Raw genomic sequence first — 24,788 nt, 5'->3', positions numbered from 1 at the left:
CACTCTACCCCACCCCCCTACCTGCCACCTGTAACGCATTCATTCTGCCCTCTCCCAAGCAGGCTGTGGTTCTAGACCTAGGGAACTAAATGGCTAATACCCTGGTAAGCAAGAAAGCACTTTTATGGTTCTTGTATGCTAATTTTGCCGCAGGTGTTCTGACATTGGTTGTTCTCAACCCCAGACTTTGCATTTGGAAGCCCTTCCAGATGTTGAAATCTTTCGGTGTAAAATGAGAAGGCATGCGCGGCCTGGAGGGGGTGGTGGGGCACCCGCCGTAGCCCCGCTTCACCGTTGGCTCCACGCACGGTCCCAGCACCCCACTGAGTGCCTCGGACACCCCTCACCCCCAGGCCGTGGGACGGTGGATGGCCGGACACAGCTGGGCAAAGGCATTAGCGGCGGTGTCTCTTTCCTTGACCTTGGCCTCTGCAGCCGTCAGGCTCAGCAGCTGCCCCAATGTCTCCCCAGTTGGAGCCCGTTTTCCTCACTTGGGTTTCCTCCAGGCTTCAGCATGTCAGATTCGAATGGCGCAGCTGAGCATCCCCACAAGAAGGCCAGGACATCTCAGTACCCTGGCTCTAAAGTGGAGCAAAGCCAGGTCCCCAACGAGAAAGTGCCTGGCCGGTCGAATGGCCAGAGTACAAACCTGTTGAGGACACTGCTGGCTCTGTCTTGGCCCAGCCCATGTGGGCAGACCCTGCAGTGGGGGAAAGGAACTTCTTTCCTAAACTCAACGAAAGGGATGGGCATGTTGAAAGAAGGAGCCAGAATGGCTTGTATGAGCTTGAAAATGGCAGACCCAGAAATCCTGCAGGTCAGACAGGGCTTGGTTGGCAGAGGGCTTTTAAGGCCGTGGGTCCCAAATCGTGCCGCAGACCCCATCTCAACCAGGTGGAAAAAGGATAGCACGGGAAATAAAGTTACCCATCCTGTTTCTGAGAGAAGCATCCTGCAATTTGTAGCCATCAAAAGGAAGGACTGTGGAGAATGGGCCATCTCAGGGGGAATGGTGGAGCCGGGAGAGAAAATTAGTACCACGCTGAAGAGAGAATTTGGTGAGGAAGCCATGAGCTCCTTACAGAAATCCAGAGCAGAAACACAGGAGTTGAAGAAACAACTTCACAAACTATTCAGCCAGGAACACTTTGTAGTCTATAAAGGCTACCTGGTTGATCCTGAAACACATAATGCGTGGATGCAGACGGAAGCTGTGAACTACCATGATGAAACGGGTGAGGCGATGGACGAGCTTCCTCTGGAAGCCGGTGATGATGCCAAGAAAGTGAAGTGGGTGGACGTCACTGATCAACTCAGGCTTTGTGCCAGACATTCCCAGTTCATTCAATTTGTGGCTGAGAAACGAGGTGCCCACTGGAATGAGGGCACGTGTCCCAGGTGCCGTGAATACCGACTTGGAGTCTCATGAAAGCCGGGGGCCTCCAAATGGACCTGGGGGATGAGAACTCCCACTGAACAGGACAGGGAGGGATCTTCTTCTGGTGATTACTTACAAAACTGTTCACAGTATGAGGGCTTTGTGTCAGGGAATAGTATCAAACACAGGAGATCAGGACCACAGACTTATGGGTTTTCCAGTCAGAAGAAGAGGAATATAGTCACCTGTTGTATGCGTTGTATACATGACTCTTAACCACATGATTCAACCAGTGCTCTTGGGAGAATTGTAGATGGTACAAAGATAACTTCTCACCAACCATAACCTCTGCTTTTCAGCTAGCTTGCATTTGTCACTCCTTTTTTTTCTCCTGATGTGTTAGATTGTGGTCTGATCTAATGCATAACCTGATATTTTGCATAACATTTGTTTTTCAAATTGAGCTTTATGTGGTTTCCTATTCATTGTTTTCAAGAACGAAAGCTCTCTGGTTATCCGTGTGTTTAGGATCTTTCATTTTGTGGGAAAGCTTCCTTCTTTATTTTATTCAAAAGGATCAAGTACTTACAAACCAGAAAAATAAAATGCAGTGACAAAATGAGCTTACTATCTAGCCCTCTGGTTATCAGAACTATTTCTGAACAGAATGGACGAAGCTCAGGACATTTGTTTCCTCTCATCTTAGAAGACCCTGTAAATGTGAATTCCTGTTGCGAAGAAGTCTTTGTCAGGAGATGTATGTAATCCCAGCCTAATAAAAATACAAATCATGCTTAACTTTTCTCAGTTGAAAATATATATGTATATGTATATGTATATGTATATACACATATATACATATATATACACACACACACACACACACACATATATATATATACACACACACACACACACACACACACACAGAGAAGGTTTTTAATAGTTTGCAAACCCAGAGATACTCCCCTGACAATCAAGAATGAGGGGATTCCAGGGTTGCCTGTGTGGCTCAGTCGGTTGAGCATCTGACTTGATTTTTGGCTCAGGTCATGATTTCACAGTTTGTGAGTTCGAGCCCTGTGTCGAGCTCTGCACTGACAGTGTGGAGCCGGCCTGGGATTCTCTCTCTCTGTCTCTCTCTGCCCCTTCCCCCCTCAAAAAATAATAAACAAACATTTAAAATAAGAATGAAGGGATTCCAGTAGCAACAAATAGGTCAGAAATACACTTCTTTCCTTGTCACCTAAAACAAGGCACTTAGCGTTATTCGTATATAACACAATGCACGGAAAATTAACTCAAACCACTGCAATGAGCTTTTCATGGTGGAAAAGACTATTGCAGGTACTGATAACTACATAAGGAAACACTTTGATAACAGTAGCTAACACTTCTATCCACTTACTATGTACCCACACTCTTGGAAGTGCTTAAGAGAACACCAGGGTTCTCTTATGTCACAGGCTGGGCTCCCTGGGAAGCAGTCTCTGAGTGGGAGGGAGATCATTAGCATTACAAGATGTTTCTTAGGGACAGGTGTTGGGACCAACTCCTGGGGGAGGGAGGAGAAGGAAGCAGGATTGGATAGAGTGAGACACTAAAGTTGAAGCCTGGTGAAGGCATCAGCCAACTCCACCGGCAGCTCTGGAGCTGAAAGGCCCTTCTAGCTGCCCTGAACTGGGAGTTCACGCCTTCATACCCCTGTTGACCAGCCACTGGACACGGGTTGCCCCTGGAAGGAGGTGTGACCTTAGGAGAGACAATTTCTTCAGCCAAGGCAATTGCCAAAGAGGGCTGACAGCTGAAGGCCATCTTCTGGTAACACTCCTAGTAGTTAAGAAGGAGAATCTGGGAAAGGGGAGGGGGAAGGCATTACAGGGTCTACCACATATTGTTATCCCAGCTTTACAGATAACATAACTGAGGCACAGAGAGGTTATAGAACTTGAACCAAGTTGTACAACCACAAGTAAGTGGAGGTGGGAATAGAGCACAGACTGTGGGATCCACGGCTTACCTCCTTGGCCGCTATACCACAGTCCTTCCTGTAGTTACACTCTCAAGAGTCCCCAGGTTCCCTGTGCACTGCTCCTCTAAAAAAGAAAAGAAATGACCATTATATCTCTTCCTAGATGCACATGTGGTCAGAGTTCCCTTTTCTAAACCTGAAGGACATGGGCATGGTCTCTACTGTTTTTCTCTTAAAAGATGTTGTATTTACACGGGTGATGATGATTATAAAAAGGTTCACCCCTGGATGCCCAGCATCAGTTCATGTTCAGGAACAAATTTAATACATTGCTTTTCTTTGTGAATTCTATAACTGCTTGTTGATGGGACCATTTGTCCTATATTCCAGCAACTTTTTCCAGGTGAGGCATGCTCCCTGTCTATTTGAATAATTGAGGTACCTGGTTGGTCAAACATATTTTGAATGTTCCTCAACTTATTTTTTTTTTCAAAATGTAAGTTCCTAAAAGAAAATACACTTATACTTACACACACACACACACACACACACTAATCATTGCAAAAAAAAACTGAAATAAAGAGGGTCTAATGTCTCAAATTTAATATATCTAGACCAGAATTCTTGATTTTTTTTCCCCCAAGAAAACTATTCCTCCATCATTCTTCCCTGGTCATTGGCACCAAAATCCATGCAAAGTTGCACAAGAAAACAAGGAATTTTCCTAGATTCCTTGCTTTTCCTCACTTCTCACATCCAATCCATCTGCAAAATTTAGCTCCATCTCCAACAAATGATATCCCAAATCGTTTACTGCTTTCTGCCTTCACTGACCCCCCCCCCCAATAAAGCCACCATCCCTCGTCCCCTAGACTACTGCAAATGCCTCCTCACAGGCCCCTCTCCTTCCACTCTTGTCCTCTTGCGGGTCAATTTCCACCCCCCCCCCCCAAATTAAATGACATCTTAAAGAATGTCAGTCATATGATGTCCCTTCTCTCTCAAAACCATCTGATGGTTTCTTTTTTCACATAAACTAAAACACAAACTCCTTACCCAGGCCGACCTGTTCTGAATAATCCCTGCATTCTAGTCTGACCTGGTCATGTTCCCTCTGGGCCAGTCTAGCCTTTCTCTTCCTGCTTCATATGTGCTTCTTCCTCAAGGCCTTTGCTTTGCTTTTCCCTGCCTAGAATGTCCCTTCCATATCTGCACCAAGTGGGCCTCTTAGGTCAGTCAGGTCTCAAAGGATACGTCCTCAAAGAGAGTTTTCCGGGCCACCTAATCTAAAGTAGCCTACCCAATCCGTTTTTACTCCCTCACCTTGTTTTATTTTCTACGTGGTATTTAGCACCAGCTGAAATTATCTTGTATATTTCTGTCCACTTACGAGTGAGTCTAGGGTTTTTTTCTCTCCTATTAACTGCTATATCACCAGTATCTAGAATAGTGTGTGGCAGGCATGTCCAACAAATTATTTGCTGCTGCTAACAGTTTTCTATATACTCTTGTCTTTAAAATACAAATGCAAATATAGATATAAATATAAATAAATATAAATGTGATCACATTACCCTTGGTCTAACTTTCTTATTTAAAAAACACTTTGTCTTGAAATAATTTTAGACTTACAAAAAAGTTGCAAAAACAGTACAGAGTTCTTGTATAATCCTTCGCCCAGCTTCTACAAATGTTGAGAACTTACCTACATAATACAGTTATTGAAACTCGAAAATTAACATTGATTTAATATTTTTTTACTATTAATTCACCTATAGATCTCATTTAAAATTTGCTAATCATCCCACTAATGTCCTTTTTCTGTTCTAGAATCCAAGGATTCCACATTTCGTTTGATTGCCATGTCTCCTTTATTTCCTCCAGACCTAGGAAAGTTCCTTGTTTTGTCTTTCATGACCTTGACAGTTTTCAAGGTGCTGACCAATTGTTTTGCTAGAATGTCCCACAATTTTGGATTATTCTAACATTTTCTTAATTTTTTAAAAATGCTTTTATTTGTTTTTGAGAGAGAGAGAGAGAGAGAGAGAGAGAGAGACAGAGTGCGAGCCAGGGAGGGGCAGAGAGAGAGGGAGACACAGCATCTGAAGCAGGCTCCAGGCTCCAAGCTGTCAGCACAGAGCAGACACGGGGCTCAAACCCACAGACCATGAGATCATGACCCAAGGTGAGGTTGGACACTCAACCAACTGAGCCACACTGGCGCCCCTAAATTCTGTATTCTAAAATGGCGCCCGTATTCTAAAATTTTCTTTTAAATTTTTTAAATGTTTATTTATTTTTGAGAGAGAGAGAAAGAGAGAGGGGAAAAGTGTGAGCGGGAAAGGGGCCCAGAGAGGGAGACACAGAATCCGAAGCAGGCTCCAGGCTCTGAGCTATCAGCACAGAGCCCGACACGGGGCTCGAACCCATGAACCTCAAGATCATGACCTGAGCCGAAGCTGGATGCTCAACTGACTGAGCCACCCAGGTGCCCCTAAAATTTTCTTATAAACAAGTTGAGGTTGTACATTTTTGGCATGAATACTATAGATGTGATGTTGTTTGAAAAAATGAAGATGTATTTTTCAATGTAATCACTAGCATATATTAAATAGTATGTGCTATATTTTATTTACAATGTTTTTAATTTATCATTTTATTTACAATTTTTCATGCCCAATGTGGAGCTTGAACTCATGATCCTGAGATCAAGAGTTGCATGCTCTACCAACCAAACCAGCCAGGCCCCCCAGTATATGCTATATATTGAAGTGTCACCATCGAATTTCCAACCACCTTGTACTACTTTTAAACAACATTTTTATACTTTTATGCACATACACGTGCACATACATACACATATAATTGAATATACGTATTCTAACCCTCCAGCTCTTTCTCTGTAAGAGAAGGTATCCAGGAAGCTCTGGATTTCATTCACTATACTCTCTATCCTCCTTCTTGAAGTTCATGAAGTGACACTTGAATGCTGTATTATACCACTTTGTCAGTTACCTATTTCTACCAAAAAAAAAAAAAAAAAAAAAATCCTGCAAACTATCCCAAAACACTGGAGCCTAAGACAAAAACCATCTAGTTTATACGTTTGAAGGTTGACAATTAGGGCTGAGTTTGACAGGGTGGTGTTTTCTGGTCATGCCTGGGGCTCGCATCTGGGAATTGGGTGGCTTTTGGCTAATCTAGGATAACCTCAGATAGGATGATAAAAGAGAATCTTCTCTGCACCTCATGTCTCCCATCCTCTATCAGGCTCATCCAGATATGTTCTTATGACAATGGCAGGGGAGCCAAGATCTAATGGAAACATGGAAGGATTCTTGAGTCCCAGGCTCGGAACTGGCCCTGAGCCATTTCCCTACATCCTAATAGAAAAACCAAATCACAAGGTCAACCCAGATTTCATGTGTAGGGAAATAATTCGACCTCTTTAGTGAGAGGAAGTGGCAAGTCCCCTGTCCAAGGACATGGATACAGAGTCACGTGAAAAATTGAGACCATCTGAGCGCTCAGTGATCCCACATCTATTGTGGCTTTTTTCCTCTATCAGTTTTATTGAGATACAATTCACATACCATATAGCTCACCCATTTAGAGTATACAATTCAATGGTTCTTACGATATTCACAAGGTTGTGCAACCATCATCACAATCACTTTTCGAACATTTTCGTCACCCTTTAAAGAAACCCTGTACCTTCTCCAAGATGCTTTCTCTGACCCCCGTGCTAAGTTAAACCTTTATTCCTCTGTGTGGCCTTGTGAATACTGTTCCACTGCAGAGCCCTTTTACAATTTATTTTTGTTGGGGTCAAAGATTGTACTCTATTCATTTTTCCATTCCCAGAGTCTAGCACAGTGTCTGATTGACAGTAGGTGCTCAATAAATATCTGCCAAAGAGAATTGAAGAGACTCCCGGTTTTGCCAGTTCAACCCTGCAGTTTGCCCATTGCCGTTTCTCAAGCCTCTGGCAGAAGCCCAAAGTATTTGTTTGTACTGGCGCAACTTTCAGTCACTTTCCACACCTGAGGACGGTTGGGCAATGTTCACGTTGGTGAATCATTCCAGTTGCTCTCAGCATGCTGCTGAACATTTCTTTCTATCAGGGTCGTTATCAAATAAGATGACAAACTATCAAAAGTAAAATCATGGGGAATGACAAAGGAATAGGGCGAGGAGGTTTGTGTCATCATTGGCTGAAAGTTTGGAACACACCGTCCCCGTGTCCCTCCCGTTTCCTTTCTAATAACAACGGGTACTTTACTCTGTGCCCGGGACTGTGCCTGCATCGTCATTAATGCTTTCTTATCAGGATCAAATGAAACATTTTAAGACAGTCTTTTCCTAAGCCAAGATAGATCTATCTGTGGATGCCATAGACACCACTTCAAACCAGCAGCTTTGTGAGAGCGGAGGCTGTGTTCTCCCCCTTTCTCGGCATCTACTGTGGCTCGTCTGTATTTAATAAGATCTCGAATGAAATATAAAAGCCAAAAAACATTTATCATGAACTAATTTAGCATGAAGTAGGGAGTCAGATACAAGTAAAAGCCATTTTATTCAGCTCTGATGGGCTTTAGAATGCTAAGTTTACATATGGCAGTACACTTTCTAGGTGAGAGAATTTTTGTCTTTCGGGCCGTTCTTGAAAGATTTTGGTAGGATGTGCTTTAAAAATGGAAGATTGTCAAGGCTTTCCTCGTGGTTACATGTGCTGTGAATGTTAAAATCACAGTTCAATGTGGTAAGTTTTGCTCCCAGATTTGTCACTAACTGGCTGTAGGAACTCGGGTAAAGTTGCTTCACTTCTCCAAATTCCTTGTAGCTTATAATTCTAGAAGTGTTAAATTAACAGATATGTGCAATACTTCTATACATATGTATCAAATGTGTATGGACTTACACATTTATAAATATTATACATTTATAAAAAGCAACTTTTCCAAAACAGCAATAAGGATGTTTCTATGGGAGAAACCTGAATCCTGTTACAATAATCATTTCTTTTAAAAAATAGTTTAAGAAAATTGGTTTATTAGTGACTTATTTCTACTTAGCAATATTGCCTCAAACACATAGCTTAAGACAACACACATTTATTATGTCACAGTTTCTGTGGATCAGGAATCTGAGGACAGCTCAGCTGTTTTAGGGTTTCAAAAGGTCACAATCAAGGTGTCGGCTGGGCTGCAGTCCTATCTGAGGTCTGACTGGGGAAGGATCTGCTTCCAAGTTCGTGTAGTTGTTGGCAGTATTCGATCTGTTCCAGATTGTCGCACTGAGGGACTCAGCACTTTTCTGGCCGTTAACCAGAAGCTGCCCTCAGTTATTTGCCAGTTGGCTCTCTTCTCGGCCAGACTACACCATGATAGCTTGCTTCTTGCTTCTCCAAAGCCAACAGGAGAGAGAGTTTCCTCACAAAATGGGTGACAGTGTTACATAATACCATATACATGTACCATCACATTTGCCGTATTCCATTGGTGAGAAACTGTATTCCATTGTTGACAAGCAAGACACAGGTCCCATCAAGGGGAAGGGGTCACACAAAGCATGAGCACCAGGAAGGTGGGATCATGAGGACCACTGTGGAGTCTATCTGCCGCGATTGGAAAACTACAAAATGTATGTGAGCAGTAGAGTAGGGTGAAATTCTAGGAGCCACACCATCCCCAAACAAGCACACATCTAAACCTTCCAACAAGGGAAGCACTCTGCTTCTCTCCTATCCTCCATTTTGGAAAATGCTGCCATCCAATGCAAAGCCTTTAAACCCGAGAGGTATCCTTGGCTCTTGGCAATCTCTAACCAGCCCACTCCCAACCCAATCCATCAGTAAGATATCAAACACAACCCTTCTGTCTATTTCCACTATTTCCCCACCATTCAGTTACCAATGTCTTTCCCCTAAACATGGTTTGACCACACCTTTCAACTCATCTTCCAGATTCCACTCTTGCCCTTCCTTATGATCCACTCTTCATACAACAGCCAAAATGCTTTTCTTAAAACAGAAATCAGATCATGTCATTCTCCTGCTTAAAATCTTCCATTAGCTTCTTCATGAATGTGAGTAAAGTTCAAACCCCTTTATCTGACCTATAAGACCCTCCATAAACTGACCTCTTGTTTCTCCTCTGTTCTACTATATTTCTCTTTATATATAACAGCATTGCTAATTTGTTTAATGACATAGTTCAGATCCTATAATCTAAAAATAAATAAGGTTAGTATTATTAAATCTAACATAGAATATAATGTCACTTGAACAGAATAAAATAAGTTTTAATAAAGCTAAGAATTTGAAGCTAAAAAGTTTTTGAATTGCTAAACATTATTTAGCAATTATGGCTTTATGGGTGATGTATTGCATCACATATCAAATAATTTGATCCAAAATGGATATCTTAAATTAGATGTGCTTTTGAAATAATATAAAATCCAAACTTAAACTACTAATATATATTGAAGCTAAAATAAGAGAATGTGTTTATCTACAAAGTGGTGAGGTTTTTTTTTTATTTTGGGAGGGGGTCAGGAAAAATTTATTATATATGTGGTTTATTAGTTCAGCTTAATCAAATTTGGAGTTATAAAATCATGTTAATAATAAACTCTAAAAATATAATTACACATTCATACAAGTTAGTTTTCTTACATTTCTTATTAGTTAAAGCCAAGAAAATTCACTTTCTAATTATGTGGGTCTGGATGATTCATTTATCGTTGACTACCCAAGCCACCTGGGTGTGTTCACCCAGATTAATTAAATCTGAATCCTGCAGCTCGGTAGCTGAGTGAACTTGTTCAGTACATTCAAACTTTCTGAGCCTCAGTTTGCTCATAAGCAAACAGGGATAGCAATATATACTTGTCAGAGTTATTTTAAGGACTAAATGAGGCAACATATTTATTGGCACACTTTAGGGACTCTGTATATGTTGTTCTCTCTTTTCCATCGTTGCTTGGCTGATCAATCTGAAAGTACCATAAATTGATCTATTTTCTATTTCTATTCCCCTTATGTTAGACCTGGGTTCGACTTGGGCAGAAGAAAAGAATTAGAAAAGCATCATAAAGGCAGAATAATTGAGGAGCGGCTGACATAGAGAAAGAATGAGGCGGAAGTCACACAGGAGTCTAAGATTTCAACTGGACGTGGGAAGTTACCCAGGAATGCTGAAGAAATTTGCATTTATTTGTGGATAAGCAAATCACAGACCATGACATGACACTTTGGTAAATATTATTTACATATTGAATCATCGATACCACTGTATCCCTCTCCTGCATCTTGAGTATAATGGGTGTTAATTTGAAATAGAAAATCTGTGTGGTTTGTTCAGGGTATTTTAGAAAAATTGTCAAGTATTCAATGTAATGTGAATTTGTTACTTCTATTTCTCACCAGAAGTAGTTGTTTTATCAGATGAGTATTATTTCATTATTATTTCATTTCCAGAGCAACAGGGCCTTTTGAATTTTTCAGATTTCTTTTGGGAGAAAAGACATTGCAGTTACTTGCAATTTAATGAAGAAAATTCTTTTATGGCTTCTCACTTTGGGATGCTGTTAGATTGTGTTGGCATGGTGTAAGGAGAATCTTATGAGTTCTACAAACTCTTGGTGGTTTTAACTTTGTCTTAGATTCTAAAATATCACTGTATAATTTTTAGCAGGGAGAGGCACTGTTTCATTACCTACCCTGATTTGCTTGATAACCTACCACAACAAACTCAACGAAAACTCTGTCACTTTTCTTTTTTAACCCTGAAACCAATAGTTTATTCCTTGGTTGTGCAATAATGGAAGATATATATTGATCTCTGCCCAGTTTCTGGCACAGAGCTCCTAAAACCCTTATAATTTCCTAAGTGAAAAGAATACTATGAGCATCTTTTGTTCTAATGAAGTGACCTTGGGTGGGGTCCTGGATGGGTCCTGGATGGCGCCTGGTCACCGGAAAGACAAAACCATAATTAGAAGCTAGGAATTTTCAGCTCCACCCCCTCATCGTTCAGAAAGGAAAGAAGGGCTGGGAGTGGAGTTAATAATTGATCACACCTATGTGAGGAAGCCTCCATAAGTTCCCAATAGTATGGGGTCTGGGGAGCTTCCAGGTGGGTGAACATGTACACATCAAGAGGGTGACATACCTTAACTCCACAGGGACAGAAGCTCCTGTGCTCAATTCGCTCCCAGACTTCTCTTTATGTATCTCTTCATCTGGCTGTTCATCTGTATCCTTTATCATATCCTTTCATAAACCAATAAACATAAGTAAGTGTTTCCCTCAGTTCTCTGAGCCACTCTGGCAAATTAATTGAACCCAAAGAGGGGTTTTTTGGAACCTCCAATCTATAGGCAGTTGGTCAGAAACAAGGTGATAACCTGGGCTTGTGACTGGAGTCCGGAGTGGGGGATAGGACTGGGTGTGAGAGGTAGGTGGGACAGTCTTGTGGGACTGAGCCCTTAAGCTGTGGGATCTGAGCTGTTTGCTGATAGATAGTGTCAGAATTGAGTTAAATTGTAGGAGACCGGGCTGGTGTTGGAGAGACTTGCTTGGAGTGGGGGAAAACCACATATTTGGTGACCACAAATGAATTGTTTTGTGTGAGTAGTAAAGGAGAGTCAAAGGGAAGACTCACAGCAGGGAAGAAAGGGTTTCTTTCCCTGCAACAGAGGTAGACTGAACTGAAATTTTCAGTACACAAAGACCCTCAAATTCTCTTTCCTTTGACTTTATTGACAGGTAGGGTGACCAGCTGTCTCAGCTTGCTCAGGACTGTCCTGATTTTAGCACTGAAACTTCCATGTCCTCGGAAGACTCTCAGCCTCGGACAAACCAGGATAGTTGGTTACTCTATCAGGTTTGTTAGGCAAAAATGTTTATTGTGGACCCACTATGTGCTAGGTATTACAGTTACGGTGTTGAGCAAAACACATACTGTCCCTGCCCTCATGCAACTTAGAAATCTGCAACTAGTCCATCCATATCTCATGGTAATACAGTTAGGATGATTAAGCAGACAGGGTTAGACTGGGCTTTGACCGTGGCGATTATTATTTTTTTGAATTTAATTTTCCAGTTGGTTACCACTGTTCTGTAGGAAAGTCCTATTGATTTCTGGGTATTCGTTTTGTATTCTGCCACTATGCTTAAATCTCTTAAACTTGTAATATTTTTTACATGTGCTTGAATTTTCTCTATTACACAATCGTATTGTCTGTGAATGACAATTTGTTTTCTTTCTTTCTAATTCTTTCATATCTTATTTTCTTACTTTATTACACTGATTAGGACTTTCAGAATGTTATTGAATAGAAGCAGTGATAGTAAACATCCTAATCTTCTCACTTTAAAAGGAAAATTCTACATTTTATCATTAACTGTGATATTATGTGTGTTTTTAAGAAGACAATCATTATAAAATTTCCTTCTGTTCCTATTTGCTAAAAGTTTTATTAGAAATCACTGTTGAATTTTATTGAGCATTTTTTCTGCATCTATTAAGACAACTAGAAACATTTTCTCTTTGTTCTGTTGATAGGATGATTTAAGCGGCAAATCCCATATATTCTTGAGATAACCCACGTTGTCCATGATTCTATGTTTACACATGGCACATGATTTGTTAATATGTTATGTAGGGCTTTGCATTTGTAAGGTATAATATGAATCTAAATTATTGTATCTGATACTGTCATTTTCTGGTAAGTTCTTGTGTATCAATTAGTTTTTGCTGCATAAAAGAAAGAAACAAAAAAACACTTCAAAACTTAGTTGCTTGAAATACAAACATTTATTATTCTGAATGATTCTAGGTCAGCTATGGGTGGTTTTTCTGATCAGAGCTCAGTCAAGTGGCAGCTTGGCTGGGGCTGGATGATCTGAGATAGCAACAAACATGTCTGGTGCTTGGTGGGATGATTGATTTAGGAAGCCTTGGTTGACAAGGCTTGTCTCTGCTCCATATGGTCTTGAACCCTCTAAGAGCCTGGCTGAAATTGTAATCTTTTCACATGGTAGTTTCAGGGTTTCTAAGAGCTGCAAGGAAAAAACAAGCCCAAATACGCAAACATTTTCCAAGTCTCTGTCTGTGTCCCATTGGCCAAAGCAAGTTACATGGCCAAGTCTAAAGACACATGAGAGGATAACACAAAGGTTGGGAACTATGGTGGCCCTTTTAACATCTTGACTCTTCCCTAACTCTGAGACGGTTCTAGGGCTTCCAAGGCCAAGGACCAAGAATTTCTTACAATCACTTTCCATCACTCTATAGCCTTGTGAACAGACAAAACCAAGACCTCCTTAAGCAGCAACTGATGTGGAGAGTGGCATAAAAGTAATATTAAAGATATGCAGATAGCAGCTCATAAAACAATACACGTACTGTAGTGCTTAGCATTTGTCCCTCCTTTCTTTCAAGTGCCTATCGGGTATCTATTATGTCTCAGGCATCGTGCTAGGAGTTGGGATAGAATGAACCCCCATAGCTAAGAGGTCGGCAAACAAAGGGACAGAGAACGATCAGGCTACAAAAAACTCTTGAGGAAAGCCAGGGGTGGACACATAGAAGAGGGTGAAGCATCTGTGTGAGGAGCAGCATGATCGGTAAGAATTTTAAAATCTTGTTATTTTGGCGTTATCTATAAGAAATGTGCGCGTACACAATTGGACATACAAGATGTTAGCTGTAGAATTGCTTGAAAAAAAGAAAAGATTCGAATAATATACCTACATATGGGTATATAAACGATTATACAAGTTATCATGCATTCATATTATGGGATACCAAGAATACCATGAAGAGAAAAATGTAGGGTTACATGAACCGACATGGTACAACAGTAATATATTATTATTGGTAAGAATTCAGTTGTAAAATAATATGCAGAGTATAATGTTATTTTGTTAAAAATCTGCATGTGAACAATAGTGTGTGTGAGCACGTGCGCGTGCGTGTGAAAACAGAAAAGACACCAGATTTGAAATGATAACCATCTCTGAGAAATGAGATCAGTGGGAGGGTACAATGGGGACCTTTTTTACTTTATATATATTTTGTGTATAATTTTAATTTTTGAAAAAGAACATGTATTACTCCGATAATGAAAAAGTCTTGCTGGAAAAGCATTAACAAGAGGATTGAGGATTGGTGTGGGGGCCTAATCTGAATGCTAACCTCAGAAATGCTGTAAATAGCCAGGCAGTCCCTCAAGACCCCCATTTGCATGGGGGACGCTGTTCCTGGGATAAATGCTGAAGGGACTTTGAAGCTGTCAGATTTTAGAATACCTTGGCCATGTAGCTCAACAGACAGGAGATAAAGAGCTTCCCAACCTCTGGGATCAGTATGCCTCCGGGAAGGTGAAATATTTATGGTGAGGAGAAAAAAAATCATACGTATCAGTGCTCAACACACGGATGGTGTGCCTCTGAAGTCGTATCTCCCACCTCCCCCCTGCTTTGCAGGGCTTTCACCAAACCCCTCTCCTGACGGGGCTAAGGAAGAGACAGGCCATCCTAAGAGCTTGAAAATAACTAATCAACCTTTCTGAGACCTCAAAGACTGGGTAAAAGTATTGTCCCAGCTTCTAGAACTTTTCTTCAGTGATGACAATGAGGGCAGGAGAGCCCAGCACCAAAGGCACTGGAAGTCAAGGCCACAGTGTTGCGGTGGAGTGGGGTTCCAGACACGTGTTAGAAGAAGCAGTGAAGACCGACCACAGTTGAAGAACCCACCAGAAAGGAATACACCGGGAAGTACAGGGTGTTGGATATGATCTCTCGAAGCGGGTGGATGCAAATGCCCTTGCACTTATAACCCTAGCCTCACAGATGCCAAGACTGGTGTAGCTCAGGGATACAAGGGCTGCACCATGTGGGTGAAGGAGAACCCTAAGGCAGAGTTGCCTTCAATAATGCAGCTATGGTAACGGGAGTCCTGCTGCCCTCCCAACACACTTGGTTAGTGCCCGTTGGAGTTAACTCCTGTCAGCCTCTGTCTCCCCAATTAGGCTGGACTCCTGGGAGTTCAGAAATCATGGTGTGTCTAGTATTTTATATTGTCTTTCATATTTCTATCCCACAGCACTCATTTTATTGTACGCTCTGGACGCATGTTTATTAAATTGAATGATGAGTCTGAGCTGACAGTTTACAATAAGAAGGGAAGCTACACAATTAGACCAAATAATAATAGCCAGGGACTTACCCTCAAGACGGATTTATAGAAATAAAGAGTCTGGGGCAAAGAAAAAAAAATTTTTTTTTAAGCTAGCCTTTAAATCCACAAGGAAAGGAATACATTGTATTTTGTCCTGAGTGGTGGTCAGGAATAGCTCCAGAAAGTAGCTGTGGGGGAACTGTTACATAATAGTGACAACATGATTGAATTCGGAATCTAGAGGGAGAGGAAAGGAAGAAAAAAATCCATCAAGATGCTTGATTTTAAAAGGGAAATAAAACCAAATTGCTACATTGAAATAAATACCTGTAGTTCATTTAAAAAAATAATACAAAGACTTTAAAAATACCTTCTTGAGAAATGAATGTCACCAATTTTGCAAATTAGCTGTTGGAGGAAAAATCATATGTTGTTCACCAGAGCAGTAAACGAAATCGCTGGCGGTAAGAGGGGAGAAGGGAAACATTCCACAAATGACAGAAACAGGAAAGCCTATAACTTCTGTCAGATCAAACTCATATCAGAAATTAGGCAGAAATTCAAGGATCATATAGAATAGGGAATACCATTTTAATATGAGCCATCTCTGAGTGGCTAGGATTCTACAGGATGAGTCCCTCAAGCTGCAAGATCAAGGAATACTGAATCAAGCAGGAACTGTTTGGGGAAATGATTCTGTAAAGAGAAATCATGCCTGAAAAATGCCCCAGGAATCCTCGAGGGGCTACATACGTCTACAGCAAAGGAAACATATGGATGTGGTTGATATTGACTATTATCAGCCCCATACCACAGTCAGTCCCATTGTTGAAACCTTGTGAAACTGAGGGCAACGTTTACTCAAGGGCAGAGAGTTGTTTGGTGACAGAAAGCACATAAAGCAAAATGGGTACCTTTTAGGGGTAGTAAGTACAGAGGGAACTCCTACTCAATATCTTTATGAATGATCTGAAAAGGCAAATCTTCCAAATTTTCAAAGAGCACTAAGCTCCTCGGAGAAGCGAAATATAGGATGTTCTTCAATCTTGCCATGTGAGCACCATAAATGCCACCATTAACACCAACTGGGAGCCTCAGTGTAGGCAAGGGTCAGATAAGACGCGTGGATAAAAAATAATCCAGTTTATATTTTGAAGATGCTGGGCTTATACCTTAAAGATGTAACTCCCTGTTAGTCATGTTGGTAAGTTGTGATCAAAGAAGAAAACCTACAGGTTGAGTTATCCCGGACCAGCAGTTCTCAAACCTTTTGGTCCCAAGACCAAAAGGTTAAAATCTGAGGATTTTAGGGGCACCTGGGTGGCTCAGTTCGTTAAGCATCTGACTCTTGATTTCAGCTCAGGTCATGAGCTCACGGTTTGTGAGATCAAACCCCACGTGGGGATCAGCACTGACAGAGTGAGTGGAGCATGCTTGGGATTCTCTCTCTCTCTCTCTCTGACCCTCCCCCCCCCAAATAAGTAAATAAACATTTAAAAATATACCATTTATAGAGGATTTCAAACAGTTATTTATTAGTTCATTTTGAAGTTACAACAGACTGGCACGTCTGGGTGGCTCCGTCTGTTAAGTGTCCAACTTCGGCTCAGGGCGTGATCTCGCGGTTCGTGAGTTAGAGCCCTGCGTTGGGCTCTTTGCTGACCGCTCAGAGCCTGGAGCCTGCTTTGTATTCTGTGTCTCCCTCTCTCTCTCTCTGCCCCACCCCTGTTCTCACTCTGTCCCTCTCTCTCAAAAATGAATAAACTTAAAAAATTAAAATTACAACAAACCCATTACACATTAATATAAATAAAACAATTTCAATTAGCTACATTTTCCAAATTAAGAAACTGGTGAGAAGAATGAAATTATTTTTATATTTTTTGCAAATCTCTTTAATGTATGATTTAGGAGAAAAGAGTGGATGATTATATTTGCTTCTGCATTCAAGCTCTTGTAATACTATTTTAATTAAAGTAGATGAAGAAAATCTGGCCTCGCACAGATGAATAGTTGGAAAAGTTCTATGTTTTCATAGTCTTTTTAAGGTAATTATGGATATTGCTAAGGTAATTATGGATACCACACTAAAACTCACCCAGTGGTGGCTTTTTAGAGGTTGGTCACATTGTGGAATCTGAAACCATGTTATCTTTTCATGTTCTGTTATAGTAAAATCCATTGATTTACCCTGTGCTTTGATTTTTTTTTTTTTTTTAATTTAAACCCCTGCATCATTTGTGTAGCACAGTGAATTATTCATTTGGAAATTGTTGATTGGCTGAATTCGGTAGATCTTTCCAATGTCGATGTTTCACTCTAGAATAGAAAACAACGCTGTTCATATTACCCTGGAACTCATCAACTTCTTTAGGCATTGAGAAGAGGTCCAGTTCGCAGTGAGCGACACGAGTTTTCTGAAATTGTCATTTTTGTTTGAAAATGCACATTTTATCATTGGCAACAAGTACTGTCAGTTCTATTTCTTTGAAGTGATGGGCTCACTTTCTTCATTTTGGAGAAGGTATCTGTCATGGCCATTGTCTGTCATTCTTTCAAGTAACATGTTGCATGAAGGAAGTGAGCATAGCACAGAATTCAATTGCATGAGTGTTTTTCCTCAAGACAATCTTCATATTTATCATGCAGACATTATTTATGTGGTTCTTATTTCGCTACACAGGATATCAAAAACATATGTTCCCAAGGGTTCAAACTTAATAAAGTTAATCGTTTTTGCTCCTTCATGAAGGACATTCTTAAGTGAAATTGCCTTTTTTAAAAGTTTATTTACTTATTTTGAGAGAGACAGAGAGGGGCACAGAGAGAGGGGCAGAGAGAGAGGGGGGAGAGAGAGAGAATCCCAAGCAGGCTCCACACTGTCAGCACAGAGCCCGACGTGGGACTCGAACCCACGAACTGTGAGATCATGCCCTGAGCCGAAATCAAGAGTCGGAAGCTCAACCAACTGAGCCACCCAGGTGCCCCATCTTTTTTTTTTTTTTTTTTTTTTTTATTGCTGCTGTATGGTGGTGAAGAATACAGTGAGCCCTGCAGCTAAGCGAACTGTGGTTTTACCTGCTGTCACTTTTGCACCCTCAGTGCTAATCCGGGGAAGTATTCAACTGCATGTAAGTGCATGCAGGAATGCAAACAATTTCTCAGTATTATTATGGAAACAGTTTTTACTTTGCTCACTCCCTGAGAGTGAGAAGAGAAATTATTTTTATATTTTCAGGGATCTCAGGGTCAGTGGAGTTTGTGGACCACCCTTTGAGAACCACACTCTTAGAGGCCGATCCCTGAATACATTGTCTCACCTTAGATAGCCAAGGAAATGCTTTGTGTCATCAGCCTAATATTAGAAATTAAATGCAAAGTATTTCATAAAAAATAATCAAATACCTGCTTCTCTAAAAACTTGACTCTCTGTAGCTGAAATACCTTTCTTTGCACATAAGGAATATCATTTGGAGATTAGTAACTGTAAATATTCAGCCTTGGAAGAACCACTTATCAGAGAAGAAAGACTACAATAATTAGGATCTTACTTTGGAGAGAGGGTTTGTTTAAAGTTTTAAGAGTCATGATTTATTTTGATTGGTATTTATCAAGCACCTGTAGAATTACACGGGTCATATAAAGAGGTATATATCCAGGTTCCTGCTCTTATAAGAACTAGAGTGTCGTGGGTGAGGCAGGCTATATAACTGCAATAAAGGAAATGAGAATCAAGAAATAAATGGAGATGGAAGACAATAATATCGGAATCAATGTAAGGCAACATGTGATCCAAAGCCAAATGGGTGGGACCAATGGCCAAACTCCTTCAGTCCTGGGTGTATTTCACCAGTCCTCCCCCTGAGCTATATCTCACTGGCCTATAGCCAAGGGCCTGCTACACCCCACTCTCCCAGTGCTGCCTCCGGTGAAATCTAGACCAGTAGGATAGAAAGAGATTTTTCCTGACTGGTGTGTCAGAGTAATTTATGGAGCGTTTGTTTGTTGCCACTGTTTATCGTGGTGTTCCTGGCCTCTATGGTGTTTGCAGGGCTGTATTTAAGAGGCTGCTTGACATGACGCTCTTTTCTGTGATTTAGTGAAAGCCCAAGCATTTAAATTGAGTGGATTATACCAAGTGCTATGTGTGGTGTTATAGACCGAATGGTTGTGTCCTCCCCAAATTCGTATGTGGATACCTAATCTGCAGTGTGACGGTACGTGGAGATGTGGCTTTAGGCAGGCAAGTAGGTCATGAGGGCGGAGTTCTTGCGAATGGGATTAATGCCATTATGAAATATACCCCAGAAAGGTCCTTTGACAGAACTTTGTTCTCCATGTGAGAACACAGTGAAAAGATGGTCCTCTGGGGACTAGAAAGCAGGCTCTCACCAGACACTGAATTTGCTGGTGCCTTGATCTTGGACTTTCCAATGTCCAGAATCATCAGAAACACCGGTTTGCTCTTTAAGCCACCCAGGCTATGGTATCTGTTAGAGCAGCCCAAATGGACTCAGACAGGCGGGAAAGGAAGAAGCCAAAGCAGGTGAGAGGAAATGATTTCTGAAATTGCAATGGGGCTGACGTTGGCGAGGAAGACCCAGGAAGGTGGTGGAACCACGGAGGGGTTGGCTGTGGGGGCTCCTTGGGAGGCTTCCTTCTGCTTTTAATTGACTGACGTTTATGTGACGGTATGTGACCGCTACATGCCAGGTTCTGTGTAGAAGACAGCCCTTAGCAAGGATGGCATCGTACTGCCTTGAGGACCCTCTGGAACCGTTTCTAAATTTTGCTGTTTAACTTTCTCACTATGCATGTCTGTTATTACCGTTATGATGGCTAGCAGAAAACTCCCTCTTATTGATTTTTATTTATTTTGAGAGAGAAAGAGAGAGAGCGTGCACTCACACCCTTGAACGTGTGGGGCAGAGGAAGAGGGAGAGAGAGAGAGAGGGAGAATCCCAAGCAGGCTCCATACTGAGTGTGGCTCAATCCCATGACCCTGGGATCATGACCTGAGCTGAAACCAAGAGTAGGATACTCAACCAACCGAGCCACGCAGGCATCCGGAAAACTCCCTTTTAATACCCTTCGTATTCCACAGTAGCTATACCATGTTCCCCACCTAGATGGCAACCCCCATATTGCTTTCTGAAGTATCTTAGATTCATACAGAGTTGATAAGCTTTTGGAGATTGAGGAAAAGAACTTAAGATCACTCTAAGATTACCCTGAAGTTCAACCAGGAGGGTTCAGAGGAGATAAAGTTTAATGCCCCCAGTGCTGAATACAAAGGAGAAAATGAACAAAACCAAAGCCAGGTGCTTCCCCAAGTGGAATGCTCTGAAAAGATCCAAGTCAAGGCGGGTCTTCAGGCTGTGGAACAGCAGGTATGTCGAATCCTAATCAAACGTTCCCACCAAGGTTCTAGTTCAACACTTGGTTTATTTGTCAGTGTGATGATGAGATGTCTCAGGCCAGGCTGCCCTGGACCTGCCATGGGCTATGAACAGCACCACCCTAATGGGAAGAGAAGTAAAGGTATGAGGACACGAGGAGAGAGGGGGAGAATGAGAGAGTAGAAAAAGACAAACAAACAAGCAAGACGGAAGGGTAAATGCGAGAGATGGTTTTCCAGGGCACGTGCGAAACTCAAGCTGAACCTGGTCTTTCTTCTCACATCATTCTTGCAGCTCTCTGCGGGCTGAATATCTGCTAATCACCCAGCCGTGGATCCAGAAGGCCTTCTCACTCTATCGGCTAACTCCATTCACTGACCCCATTAGGGGCTTGTGTGGCCCATTCCTGGTGGCATAACTTGGAAAACTAAGGGCCTTGTCCAAAAAACTAGGATTCATATGTTTCTGGGCATGTCTGGAGGTGGTGGGCTATGGGAGTCCGTGGCATCACATGGGCGTCCTCTAGTATGATGGGAAGGAGTTTTACCGAAGAAAGAGGGTGGAGATGTACTCTTTTATTTCTTTTTAGTTTCACTAATAGCTGAACACCATATACAAAGCCTCTTGGTGTGTGTGTGTGTGTGTGTGTGTGTACGGCAAAGGTTAGGTTTGAGGACTGAAAATAAAAGTGGACACCATCTCATGATATGGAAAGGAGAAAGGGGCAGAGGTGGAATATCTGGGGTGTCACCGCAGTCTGGGCAGCCGCCAACAATGGGGAAGCAGTAAGGAGCAGAGATTGTCCAGGAGGAAGGTTTCCATGAACCTGTGAGAGGCCGCATCCTCTGACTTCCGGATCTCTGGGGGGAGAGAGCTGAGTGGAAAGGAAGCCTGCGAGGCCTGAGCGGTTCCAGGATCCAGCTATGAATGTGGTGGGGACCTCATTGTGGGAGAATTCTGGAGAGTCAGCAGGAGGAACATAAGCAGTGGGGAGCGGCGTGGGGCAGGATGTGTGGAGCAGTGTGAATATTTATTAGCGACTCAGCAGGAAACAGAGGGCGCACTCAAGTTGGGTCTTTAACGAGAGTTGAACAAAGGTTGGTTTCCACCTCTTAGGGAATGTGGCAGAAAGGGTGCAGGGCTCTGCAGCAGTCACAGTGGGGACCTTACCACTACCAGGCCTGAAGACACAAGGGGAGAAACCAATTATCAGGACTTACAGAGAGAGGAGTAACAGGGACAGGTAGCTGTGGCTTTTGGCCAACGCTGCTGCCCTCAGTTTCTCTGCTGGCCTACACCCTGCCTTGAGGTTGGCCGAATCCAACGGATCCCAGAGGACAAAGGAGGCTGGTGATGCAGACCCGTATGCGTCAGTCTACCATAGCACAAGGCAGAGGAAAGAAGAGTGTAGATCTGGAGAAGCAAATGGAAGATGGCAGCACAGAGAACATTTCCAGGCTAATCAACATGGCTTTATCCCCCCCTGCAGTGAGGCTCCACCTCCCATATAGAAGAACAGAGAGAAGACTGGGGGTGGGGGGAGGGGGGCAGCAAGCTCAGGAATGATATCTGGCATGGTTGTGATTATTATTGTTATTATTTGTAAAAGAATTCCACGGAGGAGGGAAAACAATTTCCCTCTACGCTTCTGAGTTCTTCGCCGAGGCCCCTAAAATACAAGAGGAGAAGTTTGTCAACACGTATACCTCATGTATACATGGATGATTCTTAGACAAAAATAAGTTACTCCCTGAGGTGGCTTTGAATTCAGGCCTAAATACCCTGTAACAGGGAAAGGGGTGGGGGTATGTAGGCCTCTTAGGGGAGAGTAACTGATTTTTAGGAGAGATGAAGAAGACCTTAGAAAAATAGGAGAATGAGGGGCGCCTGGGTGGCTCAGTCGGTTGAGCGTCCGACTTCGGCTCAGGTCACGATCTCGCGGTCCGTGAGTTCGAGCCCCGCGTCAGGCTCTGGGCTGATGGCTCAGAGCCTGGAGCCTGCTTCCGATTCTGTGTCTCCCTCTCTCTCTGCCCCTCCCCCATTCATGCTCTGTCTCTCTCTGTCTCAAAAATAAATAAACATTAAAAAAAAAATTTAAAAAAAAAAAAAAAAGAAAAATAGGAGAATGGTATGATAGCTGGGGACACAGTAGAAGTCCACTTCTACTGTCCTGTCCCGGGATAACAGTCAATCTTCCTTGTTGATGAAACTGCAGGTAGGGGCCTATGACAATGGAGCTGCTTCTGGAGGATGAGTCTTTAGGCAGATAAGGGGAGTTCAGAGAGAGTCTCTCCCCACTTTTGCTGTTTTTTAAGTGCCTATGGCTCAAAATAATCAATGTGCCAAAGCAGCGTATTTTGGGGTGCTATGTCCTGAACTCCTTCAGTCATATGTTGGTGTTTCATATTCTGCTACCTTTCAATGGTTTTCCTTTTAATCTTTAAAAAAATGCTTACTGTTTATAACTATAAAGGAAAGACAGTTTTATTGCAGAAAATCTGCAAAATACAGAAAGATATAAAGAAGGAAACAAGCCACAGCAGTAATCCTATCACCCAGAGGTAATGACCACTCGCCTTTTGGGGTGCATCCTTCAGTGGTTTTCTGTGTGTGTGTGTGTTCATGTGCAAAAATGTATACGTGTGTTTGTGTTATGCAGCTACAGGTTGCTGAAAAGATAATTGAAAGAATTACAATGTTCGTGATATCTTGCAATTTCTACTTGTAGGCATGTGTCAAAAACTTTGTGTTGCTACCACTTTTCTTTGTAGCCTTAAGGAAATGAAGGAACAAATCCTGACTCCACTTGAACTGTTGGAGCTGTGCTTGGCTGCATCAGGCTGTAGGACTGATGGGTCCGGCGTGGCATTAAGGGGGGCACGTATCAAACATTCGTAAGGGTAGAGAAATAACTTTAAGAGTTTCCTCACAAATAGGTTTCGATGATATGTACATATATATCTTGGTTCCTGAATAATTCATTTTTTGTAAGTATCTTTTTCTTTTTGAATAATTTTGTAGTTTAAAAATTAAGGTCTATCCCATGTACTGGTTATATTCTGTTCTTTTCACTTGCCATTACATTGTGGATATTTTCTTGTGTCATTAAATATCGTATGGAAAGTATTGTCTCCCTAACCACGATCCCCGGAGGGCGATGACCTTGATTATCACATGACCCTGCTCACCTCTCAACCCTTGAAGTCATAGCTGATTGGACCAGAGATAGGCATCAGACACAGGGGCAGCAGGAGGCGGGGAGGCAGGGGGCAGGGAACCATAGGTCCAACTATGGCAAGTGATGAGTCTTTCTCTCAAGAATTTGGTCTGAGGGACACAGGCTGTGATGAACATCTTGTTCATAAATTTTTGTGTATGAGTATGGTTATTTCCTTGGGGCACATTCTTAGAAGGTCAATTACGCAGTCAACAGCACTGGCAACATTAAATACCTTGATAGATGTTACCAAGTCACTCTCCAGGAAAGTTGTATGAACATCTCCATGCATTGTAAAAAGCCTTGCTGATGTCCCCTTTCCAGTTTGCAGTAGGATAGAAATGTTAATTTATTCGAGAGCTCATCAGTGAACACAGTTTTGATAAAAAGATGGTAATGAAAGCCCACCAAGGGACTTGGTCACACTGTGTTTCCCTGTATTGTTACGTGTAAATTAAAAAACAAACAAAAAAAAAAAAAAAAAAAAAAAACCAACTTTTAGGGAGTCCCCGTTGCTTGAAAGGTCAGTTTCAAGTAGCTGCCATGGGATCTAGGTTGGGGAGGAAATCTGTGGCACTAGGAAGCAAGAAACGGAGGGTGAAGATGCCCTTAGTAAGGAAGCAGGCAGGATTTG

General features: G+C 42.0%; 1 pseudogene; it reads left to right on the top strand.

The window, feature by feature from the left end:
• Positions 1-368: 368 nt before the first annotated feature.
• On the top strand, positions 369-1,429 carry LOC102953680 (annotated as a pseudogene).
• The last annotated feature ends 23,359 nt before the right edge of the window (positions 1,430-24,788 follow it).

The sequence above is a fragment of the Panthera tigris genome, chromosome D2 (assembly GCF_018350195.1).
Source record: "Panthera tigris isolate Pti1 chromosome D2, P.tigris_Pti1_mat1.1, whole genome shotgun sequence".
Taxonomy (NCBI): Eukaryota; Metazoa; Chordata; class Mammalia; order Carnivora; family Felidae; genus Panthera; species Panthera tigris.
This window is presented reverse-complemented; position numbering and strand designations above follow the sequence as displayed.